Raw genomic sequence first — 7287 nt, 5'->3', positions numbered from 1 at the left:
CTCAAGGTTCTCAGTCTGGCTTATTTCACTTAACAGGATGATGCTCCCTCCCCTCAGAAAATCCACCATGCTTTTATTGTTTGCATTACAATGAAAATAATATTTTTGATTATTAACTTTTAATTTTCAAAAAGTTTTCTCTCTCTCTCTCTCTCTCTCTCTCTCTCTCTGTGTGTGTGTGTGTGTGTGCATGAGCATGTTCCATGAAGCATGTTGAAGTCAGAGGCCAACCTGAGGGAGTTGGTTTCCTCCTTCCACCATAACTTTGAAGAATTAAGCTTAAGCTCATGTCTTCAAACTTGCATGGGAAAGGCCATCTCACCAACTACTTTTTGTTTGTTTTATTGGACAGGGTTTCAAATACTACAGGTTGGCCTTGAATTCTCTATATAGCCAAGGATGATCCCGAACTCCTGATTTATCTGTCTTAACTTACCTTCAGCAAATTGGCTAGATACAAGAAAAACTGAAAAAAATCAGTAGCCCTCCTTTATACAAACAATAAATTGGCTGAGAAAGAAATCACAGGTGGGGTGGTAGTGGTACATGCTTTTAGTCCCAGTACTTGGGAGGCAGAGGCAGGTAGATCTCTGTGAGTTCTAGCCAAGCCTGATCTATGAAGAGAGATCCAGGACAGCCAAAGCTACACAGAGAAACTCTACGTAAAAAAAAGTGAAGGAAGGAAGTTTGTTCGGGAGGTAGGAAGGAAAGAAGGAAGGAAGGAAGAGAAATCACAGAAACAACAACACTGTTCACAATAGTCACCAAAAATGTAAAATATCTTAAGGTAAATCAAACCAAGAAAGACCTGAAGACAAGAACTTCAAATCTTTGAAGAAAGAAATTAACAAGATATCAGAAGATAAAAATACCTCCCATGCTCATGGATCAGTAGAATTAACATAGTAAAAATGGCCATTGTATCAAAAACAATCTACAGAGTCAATGCAATCTCCATCAAAATTCCAACACAATTTTTTTTTACAAACCTTGAAAGGAGAATATTCAATTTTATACGGAAAAACAGAAAGCCAGTTAGCTAAAACAATCCTATCAATAAGAGGACTTCTGGAGGTATCATCATCCCTGATTCCAAGCTGTGCTACAGAGCTATAGTAATATAGACAGCATTGTATTGGCATAAAAACAGACACATTGATCAATGGAATTGAATCAAAGACCCAGACATAAATCCACAAATCTCTGGACACCTGATTTGTTTCCTTTATAAAGTAGCCAGAAACACACAATGGGGGGGAAAATGGCATCTTCAACAAATGGTGCTGATCTAACTGAATGTCTGCATGTAGAAGAATTAAAATAGATCTATATTTATTTCCCTGCACAAAACATAAGTCTAAGTAGATCAAAGACCTCAACATAAAAACAATAGATCTAAACAGAAAATCCTCTGTAAGTGTCACAACTCTGAGGGGAAAGGCTTCTCCACTAGAAATGTTATAGCTCTGCTCTGGGGTAGGGAAAGGTTTTCCCGCTATAACTGTTGCAGCTTTGAAGGGAAAGATATCCTGGTAGTTGGGAGCCAGAGAATACCACAAAGTCACACCTCACAGCAAACCTCACACAGGAGATTTCTTTTTCTTGCTTTCTTTCTTTCTTTTTTTTTTTTTTTTTTGTTTTTTGTTTTTTGTTTTTTGTTTTTTGTTTTTCGAGACAGGGTTTCTCTGTGTAGTCCTGGCTGTCCTGGAACTCACTCTGTAGACCAGGCTGACCTCAAACTCAGAAATCTGCCTGCCTCTGCCTCCCAAGTGCTAGGATTAAAGGTGTGCGCCACCACCGCCCGGCCACACAGGAGATTTATTAGGAGAGCAAAACCTAGGAGGGTAGATGCCTCTGATCTAACAACAGAGAGCTGAACAGAAGACAAGATTTATATAGCATTTCCTAAGGATGGGGGTGGGGAGGGTGGCAGCAGAGCTTTCCAGGGAGGAGATTTCCAGGGTGAGGATTGGTGGAATTTTAAGTCCAGAGCTTGGGTGAGTTTAGGGATTGGTGGGATTTTGAATCTTGAGTTTGAGTTTTTTTTATTCTGTAGGGAGAGGGCTAGGTCCAGATCTTAGGGCAGTTAGAGTATTCTGTGAGTGGAACCTGGTGGTTGGAGGTCCTCAGGGAAGAGAACTGGCTATGAGGAGCTTACATTCTCAAGTGGAATCTCAAATGGCTGAGAAATATGTAAAGAAACGTTCAACATCTTTAGCCATCAGGGCAAAACTACTTTAAGATTCTTATTACAGCTCATCTTCGTGAGGATGTGGACCAAGGAGAACACTCCTCTATTACTGGTGGGAGTGCAAACTTGTACAGCCTCTGTGGAAATCAATATGATGATTCTTCAGGAAATTTGAAATTGATCTACCTCAGGACCCAGTTATACCACTTTTGGGCATATACTCTATCCTACCACAAAGACACTTGGTCAAGTATGTTCATCGTGGCTTTATTCATAATATCTCCATTATGGAAACAACCTAGATGTCCCTCAACAGAAGAATGGATGAAGAAAATGAGGGACATTTACACAATGGAGTATTACTTACCGGTTTAAAAACTGACATCATGAAATTTGCTGGCAAATGAATGGAGCTAAAAGAATCATTCTGAGTGAGGCAACCCAGACCAAGAAGGACAAACATGATATGTCCTCACTTATACGTGGATATTAGCTGTTAGGTAAATGATAATCAGGCTACAATCTGTAGACCCAGAGAGGCTAACTAACAAGGAGGGATCTAGTGGGGACTCGTGAATCTCACTGGGAAGGGGGAAAAGAATAGATTATGTGGATATACTGGGGACAGGTGGGGATGGGAACAAGAGGAATCAGATTGGGGAGGGAGGGAGAGAGGGAGAGAACACTAGAAGAGACAAGTGGAATTGGGGGTCATTTGGGGGACAATGTGGAAAGTTAGTTCAGTGGAGACTTCTTGGAATCTCTGAAGGTGACACTAGTGACGACCCTAGTAATGGAGGACACAGAGCCTGAACTGGCTATCTTCCTTAACCAGACAACCCATCTGCAGTGGTTTGAATAGGTATGACCTCCATAGACTCATGTGTTTATATGCTTGGCCAAAGGGAGTGACACTATTTGGAGGTATGGCCTTGTTGAAGGAAATATGTCACTGTGGAGGCAGGCATTGATGGCTCCTATGCCCAGTGACGCAGTCTCCTTCTAATGCCTGCAGATCAATATGTAGAGCTCTCGATACTTCAACATCATGCCTGCATGAACACTGACATTCTTCTCACCATGATGATAATAGACAAAATCTCAGAAACTATAAGCCAGCCCCAACTAAATGTTTTTTTTTTTTTTTTTTAAATAAGAGTTGTCATGGTCATAGTGTCTCCTCATAGCAATGAAACCCTAAGACAGCACTGGTCCAGTGGTGGCATTGGCACACCAACCCAGCCACAAAACTTTCAACTTATAATCTGTCTTGCTCACAAAATGTGCTGCGACAATGGTGGCTCAGACCTTGTGGGAGTGGCCTACCAATGACCGGTCTAACTTGAGGCCCATAAGTAATTTTGGGCTGGATGGTCCTCTCCACAAACACGCCTACATATTCCAGGAAAGTTCACTTCACAGGTGAAATTTGTACCAGGGTCTTGGAGCTGAGGTCTGAATGTCAGTATTGAGGAAGGAGTGGATCTGGGATGCAGGGAGATGAGGGCAGCTGACATCCAGGTAAAGAGTGGGGGGGTGTCTTATGCTTACAGGGGATGTCTTAGGCTTACAAGTCAGGTTGCTGGAGTGCCCAGGCTCCATGGTTTGTGGAATGTCAATGTAAGGGTTATGGGTGAGGGATGGTGTGAGAAGAAGGGGACACAAAGGATTAAATGGTGTTAAATGTACAGCTTTGGGAGAAATTCATGCTTTGATCCAGTTCCACCCATGAACCCTGAAGATCCAACTGCAATTATTCCCAGCACAGGATCAAATATCAGTGCTGTCCTATGGTATGTAACAATGACTTTTAGCTGTCGCTGCTGCTAGGACAGAATCTTGCCTGCCACCAATAGAGAGATGTGATGTTCAATGTAGTTTCATCTTCTATGTCCTTTCTCTATTCAAAATAAATAAGAACTGCTCTTGGCTCTCTTTGAACATCTTTGTTGTCCAGAAAACAACTGTAATTCCACAGAGTTCAAAGAATCAACCACAGGTTTTACTCTTTACTGCTCTATATGTGTTGTTTGTGGACAATAGAGAATCATGATCTGGATTGGGCTCTGTATGGGACCAGTAGTTAGAGACAGACAAATACTGTGGAATCGGAAGGGAAAGGAGATTGCACAGGGCATGCACAGTCTCTTGGGCACTGTCATTGACTTCTGCAATGCCAGCTTGTATATTGGATATGTAACCACAGACCTAGTAGGGAGAGGAAGGTGGTTCTTAGATGTCTGCTCTCATACCCAGAGCAGGGTGCAGCTGGGGCAGCAGCACCCCTGTGGGAGGCTGGGTTCCTGTGCGTGAGCAAAGGGTGGGTAAAACAGGCAAATCTCTGAAGGTACTGGGAAAGCTGTAGAGAATTAACAAATATCACTCACAAAAGAGGAACCAGGGACTACAGGTGGCCTGTATCTTCCTGTCTGCAAGGAGCAGATGAAAACCAGCATTCAGACATTCAAGAGACCTGAGAGAACCAAGCACAAAGGAGCAAAAGAGGGCAAAGAACATGTTCTCTGGCATTTCCCTAGGCACAAGGTGAATGTAAGTTCTTCCCATTCTAGATTTTATTTAAAAAGGGCTGTAGTCTCTCATGTCACAAAGCCTCACAGAACTAAAACCTCCTCTAGACTCAGCAGGTGATGAGTCCTGCAGGATACAAGATGCTTTTGGGACTGTGTGTCTGCATCTATTTACTTGCTGAAACACACTCGTTCATTCCACAAGCACACAGTGAGTTCTGTTCATTGGGAAATGGGCACAAAAGAGGGCATCTGTTTTCTGGTCTCTATCCTGAGATGTCTCTGTGCAGACTTGTGACTTCACCCCACACGCACACAGCTCCATCACTAGGAGTTAGCCACTTGCCATGGTGGCATACTGGGTATATCTGTAGATCTTGGGCTTAGAATTCTCCCCCTCACATCTAGTGCACTATTTCCTTAAAGTGCCTCCAGAGTAAAACCACACAGTGCCTTTCCTGTGCCACAAAAGAGAAACAGTGCACAGGAAAGGGTCAGCCTTCACTGCCACCCTTGAGTGTGGTGCAATCATACCTGTGTCCTCATGACGAAGTTCAGTGCTTCCTTCCATGTTCTAAATCTACAGCTCCTCCAAACAGGCTCCAGTGAAATCCAGGTCACTAGAGGATGTTTTAAAAACTTAAATTGCAAATATGTGGAAAAATCAGATGAGATGGTAAATTTGTAAATATATATAATGTACCTAACTAAAAGGCAGAAGATAAAGACAATTTAAAAGTCCTGTAATAAACAATGAGAGTGAGGCGGTAATTAAGCCTCTTTACAGGGTCCTTTACAGCAGTGGCTCAGAGATGGTTGCAAACACTAGATGCTCTTGCAGAGGATCCAGAGTTGGTTCCCAAAGGATAAATTAAAATTAAATTAAAGTACTTGAAAAAAAGAAAAGAGCTATCAAATGGGATTATAAGGAATGAAAAAAACTTTCTTTACAGCAAAGGAAATTTATCAACAGCACAAATAGCCTATAGAATAGACAAAACTCTTTGTCAGTTATACTTCAGATAGAAGGTTGGATTTGAAAAGAAATGTAAAAACTAAACACCAGACAAAGAAACCTGTCAGTCCAGAAGGGAGACAATAATTAACGGGCTTTCTTCAAAAGAAGAAACAGAAATGGTTGGTAAAGAATTAAAAGCGCTCAACATCCTGAGCCAGCCGGGGTTGGGGGGGTGGGTGGGTGGGGAATGCAAATGAAAATCACTTTGAGAGTCCCCCTCACCCCAGTGAGAATGGCTACCATTAAGAAAACAAATGACAACAAATGCTGGCAAGGATGTGGGGAAAAAGGGACTTTACCTTCTGCTGGTGGGAGTAGATTCTAGTACAATCATCATGGTAATGATAACAGACAGTTTTCTCAAAGCAAAATTAAAAAGAGAACTACTCCATGATTAACAATGCCACTCCTGAGTCTATGCCAAAAGGACACCCCACTACAGAGGTATTTGCTTATTGAATGAGAAAGGCTCCTATAGGCTCATATATTTGAGAGCTTGGTCCCCATTTCATAGAACTGTTTTAGAAGAATTAGGAGGTGTGTTCTTGTTGGAGAAGACTTCTCCAACAAGTTTCAAAAGTCCATGCCTTGTTCGGTGTTTTGAAAGCCCAGACACCCTGAATGTGGGCAGTACCAGCCCATAATCTGGAGTCATGTCCAAAGAGGAGGAAGTCAGTGAAGCGTCAGTATTCATTTCCATCTGCTTCTTGACTGGGTGCAATGTGATAAACCTTAAGCTCCTGCTCCTGCTTTTCCACCATGACAGGCTGTACCTTGGAACTGTTGGCCAGAATAAATGCTTTCTCCCTTAAGTTGCCTTAGGTACCTGGTCACAGTAGAAAAGTAACTAAGATAGTTACTATTTGGGAAGAAAATGTAAACTCACCAAAGGACCTGATGGGGCAAATGCATCATCCTAGAGAAGTCACTGTGGTGTTTGATGGAAAATGATCCCCATAGGTTCATATATTTGAATGCTTGGTCTCCAATTGGTGAAAATGTTTGGGGAGGACTAGATGGTACAGCCTTCTTGGAAAAAGTGTGTCTCTGGGGTGGACTTTGAGGTTTCAGATGCCCATGCCATTCCTAGTTAGCTTTCTCTCTGTCTTGTGGTTCTCTCTCAATATGTGAGCTCTGAGCTACTGCTCCAGGACCACGCCCACCCGACTGCCACCATGCTCCTCCCCATAATAGTCACGGTCTCTAATCCTTTGAACTGTAAGCCTCATACAAACTCTTTTTTCTATAAGTTACCTTAGTCATAGTGTCTTATCACAGTAATAAAAAGGTAACTTAAGTCACTAATTCATGTTTCCAACTGGATATTTAGAATACCAGGAAGTGAAGCCGGTCTTGATGAGCATCAACAGATGAGGATGTGTATATACACAACAGAGTTTTATTAAGCAATATGGAAAGCTAAAAGTATGAAAAATCAGAAAAATGGATGGATTTGGAAGGTGTTGTAATCAATGAGATGGTCCAAGCTTAGAAAGACAAAAATCACAGTTCTCTTCATGTTCAGATTCTCACTTTCAATGTCTGTGTGA

Source organism: Arvicanthis niloticus, chromosome 1 (assembly GCF_011762505.2).
Source record: "Arvicanthis niloticus isolate mArvNil1 chromosome 1, mArvNil1.pat.X, whole genome shotgun sequence".
NCBI lineage: Eukaryota > Metazoa > Chordata > Mammalia > Rodentia > Muridae > Arvicanthis > Arvicanthis niloticus.
This window is presented reverse-complemented; position numbering follows the sequence as displayed.